The sequence below is a fragment of the Sitophilus oryzae genome, unplaced genomic scaffold (assembly GCF_002938485.1).
Source record: "Sitophilus oryzae breed Bouriz unplaced genomic scaffold, Soryzae_2.0 scaffold_170_pilon_pilon, whole genome shotgun sequence".
NCBI classification, from domain to species: Eukaryota; Metazoa; Arthropoda; class Insecta; order Coleoptera; family Curculionidae; genus Sitophilus; species Sitophilus oryzae.
Window position 1 is genome coordinate 1 of NW_022146402.1, and position 14007 is coordinate 14007.

Here is a 14007-nt window from a genome sequence, read left to right on the forward strand (position 1 = left end):
CAAAGAAATAAGTTGGTACAACTGGAACGCATAGCAGGAAATTAATATATGTATTTAAAATTTGACTGACAAGAGTGACAAGTAACTTCAAAATATTGTGAAAAAAAACTGTATAAAACTGAAAAAATGTAATCGAGTTATTTTATTTAATAAAAAACGGTATGTTTTAATACAAAACAAACAAAAACAAGACACCACATACCAAAAAATATAAAAAAGAAGTATTTCTTACTTTCAAGCTTTATGAAACTTCCCGCATTTATTATTATATTTATCAATATAACTTATATACAAATAAATAAAACAACATAAATAAAACAAACTATTTTATTAATAATAACACTTACCAAATTTTATACCTCACAGGTTGATTAATTAACTTTAATCTTATTTTTTTTAAACCAGTACCTTTTGACATTACTTTTCTGCAGTACTGAAATCCATTATTTACCTATCGTATGATGTCGATTACAGCTACTCCAGTTTTTAGTATGTGTTTAGTATGGTCCTTCTACCATATTCGATATGCACTTATCTACGACGAGATGGTATACGAAAACTTTATTGGTGTATCTGTATAAGGGCTTTCTGCCTGGGCAGCGAGTATTAACCATAAACTGTGCTCTGGGTTCTACAGTTAATTTTCACTCGATTTTTCCTCCACTTGACTTCAAAAGACACAAAACATACATAATAACACGAATCAAAATGCATCATCTTCCAAAACACAGGGTATTTGACGAAAGTTGTCACAAAATTATAACCTATAATTTGACAAGACTTTGACAAACGTCAAAAATCTAAAGGCGCGTTCATACTCATCGGCGTCCGTTTGTCGTTCATCGTTCCGTCAAACCAATAAAATTGAAATACGATCTGTCATTTTTGAAATAAACCAATAAAACTGGTTAAAAACAACAAGTGACGACGCATGCCGAATTTATATTTAAATCCATCCATAGTTAACTTAAAAATTATTAGAAATATTTTTAGTAAAATAAATAGATTGGTATGGGACGTCATCTGCTTTTCTTCTGTCATCGTCTGTCGAAATCTTACCTGAGAAAAAAAACAGAGTATATATGCGTCTCAAAAGTGGCTCACCCTTGTAACTTTTTTATTTTTTCAGATAAAACAACGATATTTGGTATGTATATGACATAAATTGGGATTGATTGGCATATTCAATTGTTTTCTGTCACTTCTGGTTTCACCGGAAATGACTACAACTTTTGATTTTTAAATGGCACCCTCGGTATTTTCTTACTTTATTCGATAGAAAATGATACTTTGAATCGAATGACATATCATATGTCAACTTTTGACATTTTGGCATATGGTTTATTTGAAAGTGTAACATGCGGTTCATAACGACAATTTGACTCAAAATAACAAGTGTGTGGTATCAAATTATTCGTAAAAAATGATTTTTTCAAATATGCTAATGAGCCACCCTCGTTCCATTTGAAAAAATTGAGATATGATTAAAAATACGATATCAAATCTATTTTTCCAAGGCTCCTTGATTAAAAATTAGTGTGTTTAACACAGCCATGGCACTCTAGATTGAAATTTAAAATTTGTTTTTGAGTGACTATGTCAAAAATTGACATATGATATGTCATTCGATTCAGAGTGTCATTTTCTATCGAATAAAGTAAAAAAATACCGAGGGTGCCATTTAAAAATCAAAAGTTGTAGTCATTTCCGGTGAAACCGGAAGTGACCGAAAACAATTGAATACGTCAATCAATTCCAATTTATGTTATATACTAACACACCAAATCTCGTTATTTTATCTGAAAAAATAAAAAAGTTATAGGGGGTGAGCTACTTTTGAGACGCACCCGGTATATACTGCCATTACTCGCTGACGAGTATTCGACACGCATCAAAAGGTGGTCACGCAAGGCGTTTTCTTTCATGAGCTTTTCTGTGACTGAAAAGCCCGATACGTGATGTTATCTGCCTACCGCACTCCGGACATTCAAAAATGTCATTGCTTTGTTGCCTCTTTACTTTTTGGTTGTCGCTGTTAACTGAGTTTACAATTCTTCTCCATTGAGTTCTATTGTGAACTGCTTCATTCCAATGATTCTGCATGTTAATCCCCTTTAAGTTTTCGTGGAAAATGTCCTTGTACCTTTTCAGTTGTCCACCCGGCCTCCTCTTACCGTCTACTAAATAATTAAATATACCTACCTATATCCACAAAGTTACGCGGAAGAGTTTTGATTGCATTGGTTTCAACTTCTATGCTCAGGGTGTTAATCTTTTGTTGTTATATTATACTAAAAAAAGATTAACCCCCTGACAAGTTTAGTATGGACAAATCGCCATATGTCAAGTTTGGCGTAGAATTTTGAACACCCTGTATGATTTAAGATTACAATGTTTATAGCAATGTAAATACGGACCATTTAAAATACAGGCATTTAAAGTAAATGCCTGTTTGTAAATAGTTTTGATTTCAGGACAGTTCTTGTGTTTTTAATATTTTTTTAAGAATGGCTGAAAAATATACATTTTTTATTTATTGTTTACTATCTCTGACACTATCAAAATATATTAATTCATATCTGAAGATTATGTAAAGCGATCTGGAAGGAAGCCAAACATGCAATAATATACAGGGTGTTCTATTTAAAAAAAAAATCATCCCGATCCACTCACACTTTTTTGAGCCACCCTGTAGAAGTAAAAATAAATTCCTGAAATATATCCCAGTATACAATACTTTAGGTTTGCACTTATACAAAATTTCCAAGATTTTTATTCTATGAGCTACAGATGCCCGGCGCAGTATTACCGCACCCTGTATATTGTTGAAATAAATTTACAATAGCGAAACCTACATTAATTTGCATATTATTTAGTTTAATAAAGCACTCACCATTATATTACTCATTAGTTGTCACCGTTGCCGTTTTTTAGCACAAATTATCGTGATTTTAGACTGGATACTGCTGCTGCATTTCTGCTGGTTAGAAAGCTGTTTTCTGCTAAACGAACAGACACACATCTGAATATTTATGTGCTGATCTTACGATACAATGAGAAGAAAGTGAAAGCTTGAAATAAAATGCATTTGTACTCGAAAGCCCCACTATACAAAATGCATAGCTCTGTACAGGGTGGGTCAAATTGGACGCTTTTAAATGGAAACACCCTTTTCTATAGGAGATAGACAAAAACTAATATCGGTGTCTGGAGCTCAATTTTCATCAAAAACATGATGGTGAAAACCGGACATCAATATCTGTTACCGTTTCGGAGTTACGGGGTATTTTTCAAAAATGTACATTTTTAACAAATCCCTGTAACTTTTTTGCTATGGAAAATTTGGTATTTCTATGAAAACATTTCCAAAGCACCTTTTTACGTAGAATTTAATGATTTAAGTATAATTTTTTTAAAATTAATAATTTAAGAGTTTTTAACAAAAAAATTGATTTTTTATTTGGGACACCCTCTATATTTTTAATTAACTGAAAAGAATTTAAAATTACCTTTCCAAAAATATAGCACACTTGATATTTTGTTATAATCCCCTTCGAAATACAGAATTTTTAAAAGTTCGCCACTTAATTAGTAGGCTTTGGACCCCTTATTGATGATATGCCCTTAATGGAACTCGAAAACATATTTTTCCAGCAAGACGACGCACCGCCTCTGAACGCTGAAGTTGTCAGCAAATTTTTGCAGCCAATTTCAAGGATAATTGAATAGCTAACCGAGATCTCAGCCGTTGGCCGTCGAGGCCGCCTGACTTAATGCCCATGGATTTAATCCTATGGATATATTTGCTGAAGAATAAAGGTTGATTCTCACTATACCTTCCGTTTCCATTCCATATCCGTTCCGTATTTTTTATTGTATTGACGCTATACGTAAGCTTCCGTTCCGTATCAGTTCCATACTTTTTATCGTACAATTTATATCATTACGAATGTTTTATTTTAAAAATTTGTATCTTTTGAAAAAGGCAACATAGATTTAATTAAGAGGTGAAAGAATAAATAAATATCAGGAAAACGTTAACAGAGCTGGTACAAATGTAAGTACTTGACAACACTGTTTCCGATACGCTTCAGTCCGTCCGCCAAAAAAATGTATGGAAGGAAAGGATATGGAACGGAAGGAAAACGGAAAGGATAGTGTGCATTGTCCTATTCATTTACGTAATATAATATTTTATGTAAACGGAAGGAAAACGGAAGGTAGCTGATACGGTAGTGAGAATCAACCTTAAAGGTTCCTTATTCTTCCGTATAATCTAGACAAGAATTAGAAATACTTAGCAGCTATGAGAGGGTATCTTTCATCTCCACTGAGTTAATGAATTCCGCGAGAAATGTTGAAAAACTGCCCCCTTTGTCCATAACAGAAGACGGTCGATATGTCGAACATCTGTAGCAAAATCTCATGTCTTGGTTTGCTATTTATTTTTATTGTTATTAGATATAGTTTAAATGTGTTGATGTTGGTTAAATATATTTTAAATTGTTATAAAATTCTGCATCTCTCATAGCAAATATTATTTTCGTTTTGATGCTCACAGCTAGAATTTATTTGCATTACAGCCGGTGCCGTTCAAAGCCTACTTATTTAAAGCTGGCGATTTTTTTTATACTAACTATATTAATTTTAAAAAAATTATACTTAAATCATTAAATTCGTGCTTTGGAAATGTTTTCATAGAAATACAAAATTTTCCATAGCAAAAAAGTTACAGGAATTAGCTAAAAATGCACATTTTTGAAAAACACCCCGTAACTCCGAAACGGTAACAGATATCGATATGCGGATTTCGCCATCATGTTTTTGACAAAAATTGAGCTCCAGACACCGATATTAGTTTTTGTCTATCATAGAAAAGGGTGTTTCCATTTAAAAGCGTCCAATTTGACCCACCCTGTACAGAGCTATGCATTTTGTATAGTGGGGCTTTCGAGTACAGATGCATTTTATTTCAAGCTTTCACTTTCTTCTCATTGTATCGTAAGATCAGCACATAAATATTCAGACGTGTGTCTGTTCGTTTAGCAGAAAACAGCTTTCTAACCAGCAAGAATTCAGCAGCAGTATCCAGTATAAAATCACGATAATTTGTGCTAAAAAACGGCAACGGTGACAACTAATGAGTAATATAATGGTGAGTGTTTTATTAAACTAAATACTATGCAAATTAATGTAGGTTTCGCTATTGTAAATTTATTATAATAACAATATACAGGGTGCGGTAATAGTGCGTCGGGCATCTGTAGCTCCTAGAATAAAAATCTTGGAAATTTTGTATAAGTGCAAACCTAAAGTATTGTATACTAGGATATATTTCAGGAATTTATTTTTAGTTCTACAGGGTGGCTCAAAAAAGTGTGAGTGGATCGGGATGATTTTTTTTTAAATAGAACACCCTGTATATTATTGCATGTTTGGCTTCCTTCCAGATCGCTTTACATAATCTTCAGATATGAGTTAATATATTTTGATAGTGTCAGAGATAGTAAAGAATAAATAAAAAATGTATATTTTTCAGCCTTTCTTAAAAAAATATTAAAAATACAAGAACTGTCCTGAAATCAAAACTATTTACAAACAGGCATTTACTTTAAATGCCTGTATTTCAAATGGTCTGTATTTACATTGCTATAAATATTGTAATCTTAAATCATACAGGGTGTTCAAAATTCTAAGCCAAACTTTCTATAAAAAAATAATATAAATTAATTTTCTTTATTTTTTAATTTTAAATGCAACACCCTGAATATTATTTTTATATAGGTGGAGAATTGAAAAAATAAATATTTTTTATATTTAGAGCATTTCAAAATTTTTAACGGTTTTGCAAATATTCGCGGTTTTATATTTCATTATGAAGGCTGAATTTTTTTTTTATTTATTATCTCTGAAATTATCAAAACAATTATAATAATATCCTAGGACCATGTAAGCTGATTCAGAAGACAGCCAAAAATAATATAATAAATAATATGAATAATATAAAGGGTGTTCCACTAAAAAAATAATCCCTATCCGCTCACATCACTTTTTGATCCACCCTGTAGAAGATAAAATATTTTTCTGAAATACGCCCTGGTAGATTATTTAGATATGTATTAAACAAAACTACAAATTTTTTCTACAAACGCACTGCACTGTTGTCGGACCCTGTAAATACCTATACTTACACATAAAGAATAACATAAAAAAGTATAAAAATGTAATTTTTTCATAATATGCAACATGTGCAACCTAACCTTCTATGTGAATGTGGAAAAATCCTCATGCATAAAAGATACTTAAATAAATAAAAAATAGAAAGGTACCTATATGCTTTTGCTATATAAAAACATACAATATGCAAACGTAAAACTATATTATAGTTTATACCGTGCTGGCAACTGTTACTTTTGGGTCCGTATTTACATGTGTGGAAGTAAATCGCATATGGATCTTATTAAGTCGGAGTGAGAGAAATGCGACGGCGTGCTACTGCGGCGTTGCCGGTACGCCTTTCCCTGTCAAGTAAAGTAAAATCACGATGGCAAACCGTTTATTTTTAAAAGACATTTTTTTCGAAAAGATAGCTACATAGATAAAATCATTAGATATGCTTCTGAGCATCTGAAATGGAATTATAAGGATAACGTGAAGGTGTCCATTTTTTATAACTGGGAATCGTCAGTAATCGCGATAATTTAATAACTCAACTTTTTAACACATAACACGCCATAACTTAAGAACCACTTTGGTATTAAAACTTTTTTATTTTGAAGGTCGGATCTTTTACAATATGTTTAAATAAGTAAGATTCGTTAAGGTTGTTTCTTCCATTCAAAAATTTTAAACAACCCATCCATTTATTTTTAGTGCAATGCAATTTTCAGCAATCGTGTAACTTTTTTATTTATAAAGATTTTCTCATACTCTCTGTGAAGAAAGTATAGCAGAAATGTTAAGAAAGTTTTTGAAAAAAACTACAGTCAATTATTTCTAACGATATCGATTTTTGAATTCAGAGTTCTAATAGCGCGAACACTGTCGAACACCAACTCAATTCCACTTATTATTACCAAAAATGCAAGTGTTTCTAACTTCCACTTAAAAATTTCAAGCTATAGGGAAAATTACAACGACTCGTTAATAAATAAACACATAAAGTATCACGAGACGTAATTAAATCGTGAAGCTGAACGCATGATGTATACTCTTCCCTAAAACTTAAAGTACTGACAGAAGTATTGATTGGGTCGATCAGCTACAAAACTGCTATATCCCCTTCCACGTCTCTTAGCAATGTGCACAGTTTCTCGATTTATTTCATACGTTTGGCAACGTGTTTACTGTTCTCTCTTTGTTCAGTATATTATAAACGCCCATTGTACTCTTCTTACATACGGAAATCTCGACCCAAGACTGACCTTTGCCAGCCCTTAGTAGTGTTATCGCACAGTGTTCGGTACTATCTTATAATTATCATCAATTTTTACTTTGTCATTATGACGAATGTTCCATGCACTTAATTCAAACTAAAAACAAACTAAAATTTTCTAAAAAATGCTTTTGGTTGTCGCAAAATAATTATTTGGGTAGGTTATTTTTTAACAACAATTAAATAAAATAATATTAATTATGTTAATTATCTTTAGATACAGTCTCAACGAAATTTCAATCAAAAAAAAATATGGTTTTTGTTGTTCTCTTGTATATCCCGAACAATACAACATTCCTAACAAAATTTGGAAATTTACCAATAAGATATGCACGATTAAAAATTGAGGACGTGATGGAATTAAAAATACTTGAAAAGGCGTGGCAAACCTATAAATTTAATTTAAATGAAAATGAAGAACTAGCATCATCATCATCAAATTCCATATCAAATCAACAAAGTAAGTTATTAAATATAATAATTTTACAAAAGATTATAAAGAAAAAAACTAAACTTTTCATTCTAATCGGGCTCCCTGTTCTTAACGTAGTCTTTTTTGTTCTTCTGATTTCTCTTTACACAGCCTCTCTTGATCTTCTGCTTTCTCTTTTCGCAGCCTCTCTTGTTTTCTGCTTTCTCTCTTATCTCATATTCTCCACAAGATCATATAATAATTTGCTTACTTCCTCCATTTTCTTCGCTTGCTCTCTTATTCCAACCGCATAAAAATTCTCAATTCCGTTCTAAAATCTTCCAAATCCAGTTTATTTCTTCTTAAAATTTAAAAAAAAATCCCTTGTATCCCACTTCTGACACTAATTGTTACGGATGCCTAAATTCCAATCACACGATAAAACACTTAACGAATTTATTTTCAAACTATATAAACAATTGTAATAAAATATAACCACAAATAACTATTTGAAAAACCTTCGCTAATTTGTCACAATTACAGAACTCGATGTCTCACTTGGCGTGCTGGCTCGGTGGATCTTCTGGTATTTCTATTCCGGAATACTGTAGAATTATTTTTGTGTCCTGAAAACTCTTCACAATATCCGGGATTTTCCACCGATGTCTCAGAGATGGCGATCCAAAAAAGTCATGTATTACAGATGGAATCTCCACAGGCAATATAGAGAAAAAGCTCAGCGATTATTTGCTGCCCCGAAAGATGTCGTCATACACCTTGACAATATTTAAAATATTTACTTTCTTTTATTAGTTAGAAAATATTTAATATGTAAAAAAAACTAACATAAAAAGCTTAAATAAAGTTGAACCTAATTTAGCTGTACTAAAATCTAAATGTGAGGTCCTAAAATCTAAATAATAACATATAAATTTAGACACTGCTCTAAACTTAAAAAGCATACCTTATGTTACAAAGATGTGGAATCTTGTTTCGATAAACAAATATACAGACAGACACTATTAAATTAAAATATCCAAAAATCTTTTAAAAGGAGGCTTTCCGCAAGTTTTCTATTAAAATTAAAAAAAACTTAACTAATTAAAACTAAAATTTCGGACTTCCATTGAGTTTATTTACTTTGCTTACACAACGTTTCGGTCAGAAGTAACACTGACCGTTATCAAGTGTGAACTAAACTAAATCCTAAAAGTACTGAGCATATTTATACTAGAGCCGAGCATCCCGTGAATTAATTATTGGGTATAGTCAAGCATAAAGTTCTTACTATTATTGTTTGTTTTGGTAATTTAGCCAACGACACAACGCAGTTTTGAGACCGAGACTTAATAAGAATCTATTACAGCTATATTAAAATGAGTAACTAATTGTGGAAATGAAAGTTTCAAGATCTTAGACGCAACATTTTTCGTAAACGCTTAATTGAGCGGTTTGAAATTTTGACGCAAATTGCGACAATACCGCATCAACCAAAATAATTTTCTCTTTTTAATACATTTCATTTTTCATTAAGCTGTCTCGCCATCACTGTTTTACACGCTAAAATCGAGACCACGCTTCTACGATTGTTATAATTATTCTTTTAAAAGGAAACTAAATACAATTAAACCAATCTGTTCAAGTTTAAAAAGAATGTTCAAATAAAACAGAACAAACGTTCGAAAGTATAAAGAACCGCGAAACTTTAGAAGTTCAGAGGGAAAACACGTCATACCGGTGCTGTTGCCAAGGAAGTTTAATTTGCCTGAGCAATGTAACTTCCGTTCCCTAAGCTAAAGCCTATTTTAAAACTCTCTTTTAGCGACAAATGCAGATACACATAGTCATACATTTGAAGTATCTTGAAAACGATTTCTACATGTATTTTTTTCCGTATGTGTGTGTAGTTATTTTATTGCCCTCGTTAAGGTATTAATATGATCTATATCACTATACTAATATATTAAAAATCCTTAAGTGACTCATTGATTAATCACGAATCACGATCCTGCTTAAACCATTCAACGTAAACCAAGCGCTGTTCTAGATGCAGACGCGAGACCCTGCGTGGCCGCGCACACGACAGCGCTCCGTCACTACCTATACGAGCCAGCAGCGAATAACTCATAACAGCATGTCACTCCCAGATGACAACTACATCATTCCATGGGCGACCGCTATCGCTCCATCGAGGCACGTCTGCGTCGTCGGCCCGTAGTCTTGAACCAATAACCAAACAGCGCACGGACGGGTCCACGCTACGACACATCGTGAAAGGCCCATTGTAAGAACCTCAAATCGTTGGCATTGACAACAGAGTCTAGCTATCTAAGATCTGAACTGGTGTAAGGGCTTCAGTGAGAAGGAATTATTCGAAATTCCAGTTCAAAAGGGAGGTGAAACACCTCAAATATTACAATAGTTTTTCATACTATAAAAAACGCGGTTCAGTTTTTCCGGAAAATAACGCGTATGAAACCACGTATATTATTATTTTGTTTTTTTACCATATTTTAAGAATTTTCTTAAAAATTGATTATTAAGGGCTTTCTCGAAGAAAAAATTGGATCAATCTCTTGTTAATCACGAATCCGCTTCAAAAGCGTTGACGTAAAAGCTTGGATCTTTTGGAACCGAGATCTGACTTAAGATGGTTTGTTGTAGAGAGCTCGTTAAAATGGGATTTTCTCGAAACTCGAATTCTTAGGGGTGAAACACCCCTCAAATTTAGTAATTTTATTATTTTAAGACAAACGGCTTTGCGTAAAAACATTTTTAAACGCGTCTCTCTTTATTCTTTCTTTTGCTACTATCCTTTGAATAACATTGACTCTCTCTCCGACTCCGATCCCAATGCCTTAACAGGTGTCTTCAATTAAGGATCATGTGCCGAATGATGAGTAATTTCACCGATTCTTGCTTACAGATGCTTGACGATTTTACAGACCTGATTTCTTCTGGCAACGAAGTTGGCCTGTGGGGTTGCTACCGGTTTCGATACGGAGGAGGGTTTCTCGAGATAATCTATAACCTCCTACAACGTAAGGCTGCAAAACCGCTTCCTCTTGAGGTTCGGAAAAACGAACAATATATACAACATTTTATTTTTATTTTTAAAAAAAACGGTTAGTCTTTCGGGAAAAACGCTTGGACACAGACGCATAACTTATTATGTATTGTTTTAATTAATTTCGCAAATTTTTTAAAATCATACAGAGTGTTAAAAATTGGAGTATAATAGATACACGATTCTCCTCCTTAAACTACTCTCGCGTAAAAAAATTATTTCTTTGGACAAAAAACGATTTTATTCGAGAGTCAATTCACGAATGAATTTAGAATTTAGAATACAGTGCGAGAGGGGTTAATCTCTGCGACCTTCGAGAGATTATGTGTCCCCTTTCTTGAGATTTAACTCATCATACAGTCCAGGACTTCCTACGGAGACACGTGTCCTTCACAGTCGACGAGGGCCGGGTAGACGAAACGAAACGGTAGCTTGTGACGCCTGTTGGGTTTAGAGGTAGGAGGTTGGCTCCCGACCCTTGGAGTAAGTGGTAACTTGTATGCCACCTGCGGAGGATGGTCTCACGCAAGTTTCAGCCGCTTCTCCTGTAGTTATCTTTGGGTTTAGTCCTTTGAAACTTACAGGATTGTTCCAAATGAACTTTTCTGTTTCGCTAGGGGGTTTCCCCACCCAGCTTCACCGGTGTGTTTTTATCATTACTATTTACAAGAATTCTATAGTGTTCCCATGAGTCGCTAGGGACAGTAGGTCCACTTCTACAGAGCCCCACATGTAGGAAGATTAAGGGGTAACAATACCAATAGGGTGCCCACCCGCACCGGTAGCTCCAAGGCTTGGGGCATCGTACCGAGCCACGCCCCCCTGGTATCGTATATGTTTGGTTTGCAACTATCCCTGGCCACGATGCACTCTCTCTGCCTAGCAGTCTCACAGTCTGCGAACAAAGCACCGCCATGAGATGCCCTCAGATAACTTGATCTGCATCATGGCCACAGCCCACGCGTCGCGAGTCGCGCGGGTAACACTTGCCTGCCGCCTCCTGCGGCACCGAGTCCGCGCTATAATCCCGCACCAAACGACAATTAGATTCTTAGAAATCATCGAAACTGGGGCCAAGAACAGAGGATGAAACTACCCCTCAAAAATATTTACATTATAATAATTCATAATAATAATAAAAAAAAAAAAAAAAAAAATGTGAGAAAATTTTATCCAAGTTTGGTATGTATAATGGAAATTCTTGCTTTGCAATATTATTCTCCACCATTACAAATGATTAATTCGACAATCAACGAGTCGCAGGGTTACTCGCTAGTTATTGTCTTACTTTTAAAAAATGGCTATAGGTACCTCTGTGGCGGATGTATCCTTTCAAAAAAATTCTCTGGGTATTTAAAAAAACAAATAAAAAAAAATTTAACAAAAAAATAGTTATTTTTATAAAACACCGCGCCCGTTATCCAACCGAGGACCAACTTGTCAGCCGGTATTTACTAATAAACAATTTGCTACCAGGAAAAAACCATCTTACGTTGTGAAGGTACTATTTTCCGTCGGGTCCAGTTCGACGAAACCAAAATCCAAGACTAGAAAGAAGACAAAACTATTACACTCATAATCTAATAAAACAAATATTCACAAGGCACTTCCCATCCTCGGATTATCTCTCTTTTAACAAAAGAATCCGTCGGCGTTCCTGTCTCTCAAAAACCTCGGTTGACGCCCACTGTTACCCATCCACAATGTCAAAATTCAAATCATATATCATTAAACCGCACGAGTTCAGTTCCTCTTACCCGACTGAGAAAAGATAAGGCGTATAGGCTCTTACAGACCACAAAACCCTACTTTGTTACCGCCAACTTTCTTTCTTTGAAACCTGTTTCTTAAGTTGATACGATGGGTTCAAATCTACGCACCACACCAGAGAAATGCTCAGACACACACAAACCACACAGACCATGACACAGTCTTCACCTATGAGAGCATGCCCACACTAAATAACAGGCAGTTTATGCGAATCGAGTCGACGTCCAATGGACGATCTCATACATGCCATCCATGTTCGCTCAGAATACAACACAAAGAGAATGTATTTGAAAACCTCTCCAGTCTATTATGGCTAGCACGTAGTAAAAATAAAGAAAAGCCAGGCCGCACGGAACAACCAGTGTCTAGCCAGTACAGTCAACGATATCTCATGTGTGTACTTTGGGAGAATTCATTGGCCGTTATTTTTTCTAAATTGCGGATGACCACGCAGGACACCACCACAGGCTAAAGTTAGTAGAACCCATCTTGGCTTTTATATAGAGACACACCATAATTGACCCTTAAATAAACACACTCCCGACTTGCACTCTAACAGTCTACGGCTACCATAGAACAACAATATATATTGCGAAATCAAATAATAACAAAATTAAGAAGTGCCATGCTAGTTTATTCTTCTGCAGAGAGATCAAAATACAACATAGGCTATCCTACCTAAACCCCCCTTGTAATGCCCTCATTTTAAATATCATAGCTTAATAAACATATTCTTCGGGACATCCCCGATATTTAAAAAAGGGTCTACTTCTATAAAAAGGAACGTTCACTTTCCACGTCACGTTCGCAGTGGCCATGATACTGTAGCTTGTACTCCAGAATTTTAAATATAAATAGCAAGAAACCCTATATTTTTGAAGTCTATAAAATATCAAAGATACCAGCTCAACTAAGCATCTCGTACGAAACTCTCGGAGCCTGTTGGGAACCATCAAAGGGACGAAAGGCAGGATATGTATAACTGTTTTCAGCTTGAAACCTACAAATTTTTGTGATTGTTGAAAATCTTTATTTTTTTATTTAGAGTATTTATTTTATGTCTAAAATATCTGTCTGGCTGTAGTAAAATGTTGTTTAGGTCTACCTCATTTTGACAATGTGCCCAAAATCACCTATACCGTACCTTCTAAATCAGATACATTACTGTAAAGAAAAATATCTAGTAAAAAATTGCGGATCGAGCCAACCGTTCCCAACGATCAATTTGGATAGTAAGTTAGTTCACAATGAGATGTTATACCATATTAAGACAAAAATCAAAATCTGTTAGACTTGAAACTGATAAATTTCAACTTTATTTTT